At 45.7% G+C, this 12,468-nt stretch overlaps 1 protein-coding gene across 1 annotated transcript in view; it reads left to right on the plus strand.

The window, feature by feature from the left end:
* The first annotated feature begins 411 nt into the window (after positions 1-411).
* Positions 412-12,468, plus strand: part of LOC126474486 (neuropeptide F receptor) — a 319,149-nt gene continuing 307,092 nt past the window's right edge. The window contains exon 1 of the mRNA XM_050101959.1: positions 412-1,630. The gene's annotated coding sequence lies outside the window, so the exon portion shown is untranslated. The remainder of the gene's footprint in view (positions 1,631-12,468) is intronic.

Genomic DNA, 12,468 nt, shown 5'->3' on the forward strand with positions numbered 1-12,468 from the left:
TGGATTTCGAATCTGTGATAAGAATAAAAGGATTAATTTTATCACTCTCTCTTTCTTTGTGACGAGTACTGGACTGGATAGATGTTGTGGCCTTGTCACGTGCGTTTTATGCCTGACAAAGTCGCCGCGTTACGACTTGGTTATTAGTAATTTTAGCATCGATTCCACTTTGCTATTTCCTCCTACGGTATGATAATCTTGTTGGGCAAGAGCTTGAAATTAAAGCGGAGCGCAGTGGCCTTCCGCTAGACTGCGGTTCTGATTTTGGGCAGATTCACGAGGAGAGGGCAGGGCCGCCAGCGGTCGCGCGCACCCGCGGCGTAGCGGCACGCATGCGCAGTTGGCGCAGGCGTCTGGGCGGCCGGCGTCCGCACACGACGAGACGCCGTCCCGCCGGTGAGACCGCACTGGCCCACCACAGCGCCGCCGCCGACGGCGCCACGGGTCCGGCGCGCCAAGCCGACAGCGGACCACGACGGCCAGCAGTAACGAGTGTGCGCGCCGGTTTCGTCTCGGATTCGCCGACTGCTATCCTAAACGTATTTGTTCTCTACTTACAAGAAGACGCCTCTTGCCAGTAGGAGCACATCACACTCCCGGTGACGTCAACAAAGTACATTACCGATTTGTTGTCACATCAAGTTGAGGAGTGTAGTCTACATCCAATCACAGTGCGTCGAACAGCTCTAACGTGGAAGCTGGTAAGATAACCTACACTTGTGATTTCTGAAGCAGGACTGTGCTCTTGAGTAAAGAAAGGGACTAGTGAAAGTAACGCGTACAAACTCGACAGGGCCGTGTGCTGCTCCAGCTGCGGGACACGGGAGTTGCGACTAGCGAGGCCAACGCTGAATGCGATCCGCGGGGCGAGGCAAATGGATGCTGATTCGATTAGTGCCAATGAAGGGCCTGCCTGAGGACCTTTTGTCCAGCTGATAGGTGGGGCGGCTCATTTGGATGCGTGCAGCCCGCCCGCTCTCCGAAGCGTTCCAGCGCCGTCCGCGTTGCTGAGCCCTGATGGTCGCCCTACCACTTCGGCCGCTCTGACGTGTGGACAGTACGGCTTTCCGACAAGTTCGACGGAAGTTTAGTACCTACAGCACACACTCTGCTTAAGCGACGACAAACCTTCCCCTACGGCGCTCTGCTTGCTGTGGCTGACTTAAATTTGTAAAAGAAGTGAACTGTCAACGTAACGATTTTAAGTTAACTAGTTTTTCGAAGGCAGTCTCCTTTTACTACATTTGCTGAAACATTACTATGATCTTGCGACTTCTTTTCCGCCTCGTCCTCGCTGTGAACCTTTAGGGCTGTGAGATTATAAGCAGCTACAGTCATTCGCAGTCAGTATGCCGATAAAATTGATGTCTTAAAAGCTTCAGTGCTTTAGCTTTAAACGCGTTATATTTGGCCCAGAAATGAAATAATTTCAAAATTTTGACGTTGAGACAATATTGTCGCAGTGGATGAATCTGATTAAGATCGCCGATCCAGTGTAACTGACAGAGTTCGGGCAGATATATTTTGAAAGCCGCTTAAACTGAAATCGATCTTCCTTGTTTACCAGTACCATCACCAGGACTCGAAAAGTATCAATGTGTCAAGAAATGTACGATGCAGTTCTCGAAAGGTAAGCACTTCAACACCTCTTTCAGTAGATTAAGATGTATAATAATGTAAGTTTAGTATACGAAGTCATTACTATTATTTTATCTATTTAGCCTTAATGATAAAAACTAAAAACACTTTATTGCCTAAAATGCTGGGAAATTGTTTAGAATTCCGGTTTTCAAAGCTAGCACTAGTTTCTATTTGCTGATACTGTTCCATTTGAGCTACCACGCATTATGCAACGAAGTATTGTCTTTTAAATATAATCTTTGACTGTAGACAAGACGCGAAGATTTGTTTGAGGAGAAAACATTCGATGAAATAAACTTGCGCCCTTCTTGTAGAATATACACTTTTTCTTGGTTTTTTGGCATAGCTGTCTTTGACGAAACTTTAAAACATTGACAATGCCAGTGCCATATCCTATTTGAATCAGTCAATAAATAAAACCTCTGAAGCAACATCTTTTAAAATTCTTAATTCCTTCACGGACATCTTCGGCACCCATTTTTGTATTTCTTGTGTGTCAGCGTCACCTGTTTGGCAAAAATCGCCAAGTAGCACTTTAACTAGTATTCCCCATCAAACGGTGGGTCCCGCAATAACTGCTTTTGTTTTGGGAATGTACATAGGCATACATCTTCCACTATGATCAGGGGAAGTAAAGCAGTGTGGCTTTCAATCAAACTTTTCTCTTTCCACAGCTTCGATTCTTACATTGCATTTAAATGTAAGGGCTGAAAAGTCGAAGGAACTGCATTAATAATACTAAATAGATGATGCCTACAAAAACAAATCAGTATTATAATATGTATTATTCTCTCTCTAAGGAAATACTTCTGGAAACTATACGTCGCTTGCTTCTTTCTCATACACTCACGAAATCCATTTGTAGTTTCTGAAAACGCCGTACGCTCTGTCGAAAGCAAAGAGACAAAAATTATCGGTAGTTCTATTATATGTGTCCAGACACTTGAAAAAAACAAACAGTCCTAAATTGGCTCACCGAAAAGGATGTGAAAAGATTCGCCTCTGTGATCTGTGATTGCACATTTAATCTAAGTATTCTGACTATAAATTACAAACGTTTATTTCTAGCTGTAGATAATGTTTGTATTTATGTTCAATAGCAAAGCCATTTCTTTCTTCACCTGTTGATGGAATAGTAAGAAAGTAACAATCAGACCCCTTTACTTCCTCTGTAACAGCTTCTACCACTAAACACTGTCAACATCCTTGGACATTTATTTCATCTTCACTAACGAATGTATACAACCATTTTGATAGCAAGACGCTACTGCCAAGGAGAAATAATTTATTAGGTTTCGATCTTCGCTTATTTTACGTTTCTTGAAAAGTTACTGCTTATACAACCGGTATCCAAAACAATTATTATTTAGTGCATTATTCGGGTGAAAATAACTTTGATAACAGTGATAATATTTCGTAAATAAGACACTGCCTTGCAAGCACCGTCCATAGATCCCCACAATGAAAAAAGAACGTAGCATTGTTATTGCTGATTATTACTTGTCATTACAGCCACACGCCCCGAAAACGATATCTGAAGCTACCTAGAAAGAGTATTGTCTTTATCATTACTAGAAATTCATAGAATTAGACGTGAAACATTTCACCATAAAATATTCAGATCTACTTATGACTCCCATTATATTGCTGTCAAAGAGTAGTATCGATTAATTAGTTATCGGATCAGCTTAAAACTTCTTTTTATATGCCAATAACAAAGGAAGAAATGTTTATGAATTAGTTAGAAGTTCACAGCGAAAGTAACGGTGTGCTACCATAAAACATTTACATCTTAAAATAACACATAAAACACATATACCCTTAATTGGTCTCCTAATCATACTGGTTCTCATCATTTAATGGAAACCGGCGTGACCACGAGGGACGATTGCTCGCACGTAGTCCATGTCCGCAGACAATAGCGGTATTGCAGTCGACATGTTAAGCGTCAGTGTTTCACCTGCAGGAAACCATCTCAGATTCCAAATGGCATGAGAAAATTGAATTGTGGGTAATTCAGTTTAAAGTTACAAATGAAATCTGTGCGCCAAAACCTTATAATGGCTCCAGGATTGAGCATCCGGTCGATGGCGAAGCCGTCTGCACTGGAGCTGTACACCCCACCTAATAGTAGGCGTACCAGGAAGTCGCATGAGCAAGAAACCGACTCTGTGCGATCCTCAGCTCTCAGTAAGCAAAAACTTCATTCAGTGTTCACACAGTCATAAACAGTCACGCCAGAGTAATTACAAATGGGGAGGATTTATATACACAGTGAAGAAATTTCGAGTACGTATAGAAAAAGAAACACAGAATTAATCACTTTTCAAATTGGATATCCGGTTTACATCCATTAATTAGATAAAAGGAAAGAAGTATCACAATTATAGGTGTAAAGTGACAAAATATAATACGGGGCAGAATGCAAAATAAAATAAAACAACATGAAGCAATTTCTTCAAAATTACTCCGCAGCGCAGGCAGTCAGTTGGAAAAGATTCAGTTAAGACCACTGATGTTGTGGCAACTGAACTACAAAGAAAGTTATGCATATCTTATTACGTGGCTCACTACACACTTTCGGGCTCTTATATAGTAAAAACGATCTTCACGATAAGTTAACATTTTAAAGCATATTCTTCAGCAAAATACACAGTAAAATTACATGTACTTAATATACTGAACTTAATACATATTAGTTGCTGCATAAAAAGTTTTAAAATTTTAAGTAGTACAAGGTTTCAGAAGAGCAAGTGAAGGCAGTCCCCAGAGGATACCACGTGCAGCACCTTGAGCGTCTAATGTACCAGTGGTGTTCGTGTTCAGTCAGCAATCTGCGGCCAGCCTGTCGTGCCGGCCACCCAACAAGTAGGGGTATTCACGTGTACGGAATCTGGAAGTTATCAGCCTTTCTAGGTTCACCATAGAAAGCTATCGCATATACTGAAATAGGCATTCCGAGGATACGCGTTGTCCTCATTCGGAATATTGTCTGATTCTTTTCTTTCCGAACAATATTCCTTTTTGCATATCTGCATACGGCCTCACATCGGATTTTATTTATTATTTCTACATCTACATCTACATTTCTACTCCGCAAGCCACCCAACAGCGTGTGGCGGAGGGCACATTACGTGCCACTGTCATTACCTCCCTTTCCTGTTCCAGTCGCATATTGTTCGCGGGAAGAACGACCGCCGGAAAGAATGTAGACGTCTCTACATTGAGAACAACAAGCTGTGTTCTGTTTGCTAAAAACTCTTCAATCCAGCCACACAGCTGGTCTGATATTCCGCAGGCTCTTAATTTGTTTATCAGGCGACAGTGCGGAACTGTATCGAACGCCTTCCGGAAGTCAAGGAAAATGGCATCTACCTGGGAGTCCGTATCTAATATTTTCTGGGTCTCATGAACAAATAAAGCGAGTTGGGTCTCACAAGATTGACGTTTCCGGAATCCATGTTCATTCCTACAGAGTAGATTCTGGGTTTCCAGAAATGACATGATACACGAGCAAAAAACATGTTCTAAAATTCTACAACAGATCGATGTCAGAGATATAGGCCTATAGTTTTGCGCATCTGCTCGATGACCCTTCTTGAAGACTGGGACTACCTTTGCTCTTTGCCAATCATTTGGAACCTTCCGTTTCTCTAGAGACTTGCGGTACACGGCTGTTAGCAGCTTATGTCCATACGAGTGATTATGTTGACATATGTGTGTCCATTTTGGTTTTATTTTTTGCATGAAAGTGTTCTTTAAAACGCGATTTACAGGTTCTAACGTGATGCACAATATATAGCTTTTGGCTGTCCCCACACGTTCGCCTATAGATGCCTAAATGCATGCAACTATATTTCCGCGTGAAATACACTGCTTTACTGAAATTAAGAAGGAAACTAACTTTCGAATGACGTGTCACGGCCAAGTAATAACGTTCGATGAAACTTGGACCATACTTTGAAAGCACTGCCACAGTATGGAACAGAAGGTACCTCATTCAAACACAATAATTACACTGAAGTCATTGCGATCGATGATGATCCCCTGGACACTAAAAAAAGGAAGGTTATGGATTTTAAATGGGGTGCGCGATCACCACGAACAGCAGTGGATACACTACAACGTTCTTTCACACAGGCCGTTAGGCTGGTAAGAAGTTGTTGAGGTAGGAGGTTCCATTCCTCTACCAACGCCGTCGCCAACTTTTGGATGGTGTTCGTGCTTCTGGGCGTGCTGCGATACGTCTTCCCAAGGAAGTCCACAACTCTTGGATGGAATTTAAGTCATGGAAATGGGTAGGCTAGTCCATTCGTCGAATATCCTCTCCTTGCAAAAGCTAATCTACCTGCGCAGTTCTACGAGGTTGCGCACCGTCATCCATAAAAATGAAGTCAGGGCCGAATCCTCCTCTGAAATGACGCACATGCGAAAGGATTACAGTGTTACAATAACTTCGACTGTTGTGCGTATCCTGTTCAAAGACTTGGAGGTCAGCACGCCTGCAACATTAAGGCTCCTCAAACCATGAGACCTGTACCACCAAAACGATCACATCTGACAATATTCCCTGACACATCACATATTTTCACTCGGTGCATGATATGAACACGTAAATCACCCGTTAACGTCTTAGATTATGACCGTTTTCGTGCTCCAGGTATTATGGTGTAGGAAGGCAAAGTTGCATGGGCGTGCTAACCTCCAACTCTCTGAACGTGGTTCACTCTCCGGTCACAGTTATTGCGGTACTGTACTCCGTCCACCGGTGCCTCATTTCACTTCATTTTTATGGACGACATTGTGCGACCACATCGAACTGCGCAGGTGGAGCAGTTCTTGGAAAGAGAGTATATTCAGCGAATGGACTTACTTGCCTGTTCCACCGCCTTAAAACCCATAGAGCATGTGTGAGATGTCTTGGGGAAACGTATGACAGCTCGACTATTTGCACCATCGTCCATCGAGTGGTTGTCAGCCTTACTGTTGGAGAGACGGAATGCCCTGCCGAAAGAACTCCCTACCGACATTGTAACCAGTTTGGTACCATGTTGCAGAGTATGCACTGTCATCCATTGTTATCACACATTCTATTGTGAACCATACCCGCCTTTATTAATGTCCAGGGAACCATCATAAGCCTCGGTAATTTCAGGCTTATTATTGTCCTTGAATAAAAGTGTCAGTTCCGTCCGTCTCTTTACGTATTGCTTCGAGTTACCTTCCGTGCCGTGCCGTGCCGTGCCGTGCCGTGCTGTAGCTGTTCCTTCTATGCAAGGTCGATGTGTCATCTAGCTATGTTACTTCGCAGTGACAAATCATGTGAAAGCTACAGTTTTGAACACCTGTGTATTAGTGGTGGTTTTGAGCACTATGGGACTTAACTTCTGAGGTCATCAGTCCCCTAGAACTTAGAACTACATAAACCTAACTAACATAAGAACATCACACACATCCATGCCCGAGGCCGGATTCGAACCTGCGACCGTAGCGGTCGCGCGGTTCCAGACTGTAGCGCCTAGAACCGCTCGGCCACTCTGGCCGTCCACCTGTATATTACATCTTATTCTCTGTCCTAAGTAGTTCTGTGGTTTGGAAGTAACTATTCACATAGTTTTACCTAAAGACTTCTCTGTTTTGTCGCATTTTAGTCCGTGATATGTCATGCTAACGTACTTGTGTTTCTTATTTAGGCTCTTTCGCTCTTCGTTTTGACTGGCTGCGGAGCTGTGGTAGTTATTTGGCCTATCCCGGTGCTTTAGAGCACGAATCTCTTTTCTAATCTCGTCCTGTGATAAGGCCAGACGGAACATCCTGATTGTGAGCAGCATTGAACGAAACATGGCTTCCTGGTATCTCATGGTATGACGGAGTTTCACTTGGATTGTAATGTCGGTTCACGTCTATTTCCTAAAGCTGCAAATATGCTTGCCACTGAATTCGCAAATAATTACATATAGGTAGCTAAGGAATCGGTATTCTGTTTCTAAAGTTAATTGAATTTCGGGGTACACCATTCGAAAGCGATCTACCTAAATACCTCCTGCTTCCCATTAAACAGAAGGTAACCTTCTTCGTAGTTCATTTTCCATAACTTGAGTAGTTTTAACTAAATACTTGTCAACTGACATCCTGTACCTGGCAGTAATTCGGTTTGATTTGGTTCATGTATTGTTTTTGTTGTGGATTGGCAAGAGAGCCAACCCACTATGAGAGGAAGCCGAAAGGCATGCGTTTTAGCTCACGCAGGCTGGCGTGAGGTCTAGAACAGGTCAAGGAAATTAGACTAGCAAAAAAGGACGTAGCTGTGGAATACTTAACTTTAATCCATAAATGGTGAACATCGCTCTTGAAGGTACATGTTTTACAGCATCAGTAGTAACTGGTAATGGCGCCTTGCTAGGTCGTAGCAAATGACGTAGCTGAAAGCTATGCTAACTATCGTCTCGGCAAATGAGAGCGTATTTTGTCAGTGAACCATCGCTAGCAAAGTCGGCTGTACAACTGGGGCGAGTGCTAGGAAGTCTCTCTATGCCTGCCGTGTGGCGGCGCTCGGTCTGCAATCACTGATAGTGGCGACACGCAGGTTCGACGTATACTAACGGACCGCGGCCGATTTAAAGGCTACCACCTAGCAAGTGTGGTGTCTGGCGGTGACACCACATTCCTCCCCCGCAAATCGGCGGACGGTCGAGGCATAAGGCTTCCGCCCGCCGTGGGGAGGACCCCATGTTGACGTATGCGACGAGCTGGGGAGCCTAACAACAGGCGTGGCTGTGTCACCCGCACCCTGCCATTCGGACCGAGGGGAGCTAGGAAACGCCTGAAAACCTGCTCGAGGGTCTACACCAACATGCGGTGTATGCGCCCGTAGAGAGACAGGAGGGGCAGAAGGGTCGACCTCCATCGGGCCGGGGCATCCGACGGGCGAAGACGACATATGGTCCGTACCGGGCAAGAGTTCCATGGCGGAGGACAACTGGTCACGGGAAGCGATCGGCGGCGTGGGACCCAGGGAAGCGCCCGGCGGTTGCAGCGACGCGTCCACTGCGGACGTCGTCGGCGGGAGAACAGGCGGCGGCGGCGGCGGCGGCGCGTCGCCATGGGGCAAAATGGAAGGCAGCATCGGTAACACCAGGGGCTGAGGCGAGCCAGTAGATGGGTCCCCAGGGCGCTGACCGGACGGCACCGTCGCTGAAAGCAGTCGGGGAGCGGCAGATCCCGTGCGACGACAGAGGCGCAGCTGATTGATATGCCGACGCACCTCACCAGAGGCCCCCAAAACCAGATACATCGCGCGGCCGAGGCAGCGAAGAATGCGCCCTGCGAGCCAACGCCATGAACCTCGATAGTTGCGGTAGTAGACAACGTCGCCTGGAGCAAAAGCAGGTGTCTCCCGCTGCACAGGAACCTGATGCGGCGGATGTAGCAAAGGCATCAAGGTGCGATTAGGGCGACCGTGAAGCAACTCAGCCGGCGAGCGACCATCTCGAGGCTGAGAGCGATACGAGGACAAAAAGAGCCATAACACGTCCTCCCGTGAATGCGACTCTTTCAACTTCAACATCTGTGACTTGAAAGTCCTGACCAAACGGTCAGCGGCACCGTTTGACTGTGACGAAAACGGCACGGACGTCAGATGTTGAATACCATTGGCCTTGCAGAATGACTGAAATTCTGCCGACATGAATTGTGAGCCATTGTCGGAAACAATAGCCTGTGAAATACCTTCAATGCAAAAGATAGCGGATAACGCTTGGATGGTGGCAGATGACGTCGTGGAAGACATCCGGACAGCAAAAGGAAAATTACTGAATGAATCTACCACAACCAATCATCGAGCATTCCAGAATGGACCAGCAAAATCGATGTGTAAACGTTGCCAAGAGGAAATGGCTTTTGACCATGCAAAGAATTTCCGCGGTGGTGCTGATTGTTGTTCGGCATACACCATGCAAGAAGAGCACATATTCGTAATCGTGGCATCGATTCCGAACCAAGTACAGTGCTGACGAGAAGTTGTTTCGTTCGCACTATACCCCAATGTCCTTGGTGGAGAAGCCGTAAGACAGAGGACTGTAACGAACGTGGGACCACGATCCTGGACTGATTATTATCAGAACGCAACAGCAAAACACCACGTCGTACAAAAAGTCTCTCCTTGTGAGCAAAAAAGGGCGAACCAACGGATCTCCGATCCGTGACTTTGACAAGGGCCATTGCGTAGCAACAAAACGCAGAACGGTAGCAAGGACAGGGTCGGCAGCTGTGGCTGTAGCTACACGACGAAAATCAATCGGAAACGATTGGACCACGTCATCGGTTTCCGAATCAATGAACATGCAAGCAAGTTCGGAGGAATCGAATGCTCTATCCTCAGCAACAGGCAAACGGGACAACGCATCGGCGTTTCCGTGCTTAGCAGTGGACCGATACAAGATATCGTAGCGGTACTGCGAGAGGAAAATAGACCAGCGAATGAATTTCTGCGCTGTACGTGGAGGTACAGGCTTGGTCGGATCAAAAAGCGATGTCAAAGGTTTGTGGTAAGCGATGATGGCAAAGTGACGACCATACAAGAAATCATGAAACTTTGTAACACCAAATACGAGAGCGAATGCTTCTTTCTCGATCTGTGAATAATTTCTTTGCGCAGACCAGAGCAATTTGGACGCAAAAGCAATAGGGCGATCCTGCGAACCATCTATGTGCGCAAGCACAGCACCGATCCCGAATTCCGATGCATCCACCATCAACAAAAGGGGCTTCCGGGGATCCAATGGCGTAAGGCAAGTATTGGAAAGCAACGCTGATTTCAACTGGCGAAAGGCGCGTTCGCATTCCGTCGTCCAGACGAACGGAACACCTTTACGGCGTAAGCGATGAAGCGGAGCTGAAATGGAAGAGGCATGGGGAACATATTTATGATAGTAATTTATTTTTCCCCGCATACTCTGTAGCTGCTTCAAATTCTGGGGCGAAAGCAAGTCTTGTATAGCACGGAGGTGCTCTGGACTGGGATGTATGCCTTGGGCATTCAGTACATGTCCTAGATAGGGTAAGTCACGAGCAAAACACACACATTTGTCCTTCCGCAAGCGAAGACCATTTTGTCGCAAGACCTCAAATAATGTTCTGAGATTGGCTAAATGTTCTTCTTCCGTCTTTCCGGAGATCACAATATCGTCCAGATAGTTTGCTACAGTAGGGACCGACGCACAAACAGTTTGTAGATATTGCTGAAACAATGCAGGGGCGGATGCACACCCGAATGGCAGTCGTTTGAATCGATACAAACCAAGATGCGCGTTAACCACCAAAACGCGCTGGGATTCTTCGTCCACTGGTATTTGCAAGTACGCATCTGCTAGGTCCAACTTCGAAAAATATTTACCCGGGCACAGTTTGTCAAAAAGATCTTCCGGGCGGGGTAAAGGAAAAGTGGCAGTCACTAGTTGTGGATTCACTGTTGCGTTGAAGTCCACACAAAGTCTCAATTTTCTGGAAGGTTTTTGCAAAATTACTAAGGGTGATGCCCAGAGAGAAGTCTGCACACGTTCAATTACACCTTATGATTCCAAATCGTGTAATGTTTTTGCGACTGCATCACGTAATGCGTGGGGAAGATTGCGCACTCTGAAAAATTTTGGTTGCGCGTTTACTTTCAGTTCCAAATGTGCTTTATCGTCCTTAGCGCAACCGAGGCCCGGAGCAAAAATGTCTGAAAATTCTTCACATAGACGAGAAACACTGTCTGAAGGCACAGTCTGGTTCACTGATAGGACCTGATTTACGATAGACAAGTTAAACAACTGAAATAAATCGAAACCAAACAAGTTCACTGCAGCAGAAGAACAAAGGACGTAAAATGACACAAGTTTTGTTTGTCCCTTGTATGTTGCAAGAAGGCTGCACTGTCTTAACACAGGGATATGCTGACCAGAATAGCTAGTAAGCTTAACATTTGCGGCATGCAACGGAGGTGTTCCCAGCTGTTTGTACGTGTCTTGATTGATCAGTGAAACTGCGGCTCTGGTATCGAGCTCGAATGGTATCACTTTGCCGTTAATGTCCAAGTCCACAAAAAGTTTATTGTCCTGCAGACGAAAAGAGCGACTGTCTCATGCAACGTGAACTGCCACTGCGACAAAATCACTTGCGACTTGACGATGGGAATTCCTGCGATGTCGACGCACACTATGAGTGGGACGAACACAGTCACTGTTAGAGAGAGTGGCACTGGGCATGAACTACATGAATTTCTATGGGCAAAGTGTCGTGGGCCTGAATATCCTTGGTTCGATTCCGATTCCGGCGTGAAGCAAAGGGCCTGGAATGGTTTTGAGCTTCCAATCTGAGCTTTTTCTGGCAAACACTTTAAACATGTCCTTTTTATTACAAAAAAAGCAAATAGCTTGGCGTGACGTCCAATTCTCACGCGAATGTCTAGTAGCACACCGCAGGCATGATTTTAGCACTGCATTTGCCTGCCGGCGCGGTACACGTGGCTGAGAGCCTGGTGGCTTTGGCACGGCCGGGCGCGAGGACTGTTTACTGTTCCATGCAGCTCGTCCGGCGGGCTGCTTAACTTGACACATGTGTGGCGAAGTTTCGAATGATTCCTGAGCAAAGTCAAGTGAGTCCTGCCGATTCAATATGTCCATCACTTAATGAAGGGAGGGATTGACTAGTTTCAAAATCTGTTCCCCTATACGAACATCAGAAACGTTCAATTGCATCACGTACCATAGTATCTGAATAAGGGAGTCGACATTTACACTCAAAAGCACAATCCCGAGTAAGGCCTTGGAAGGTTGCAACCCACTC

This window comes from Schistocerca serialis, chromosome 4 (genome assembly GCF_023864345.2).
Source record: "Schistocerca serialis cubense isolate TAMUIC-IGC-003099 chromosome 4, iqSchSeri2.2, whole genome shotgun sequence".
In the NCBI taxonomy this organism is placed as follows: Eukaryota; Metazoa; Arthropoda; class Insecta; order Orthoptera; family Acrididae; genus Schistocerca; species Schistocerca serialis.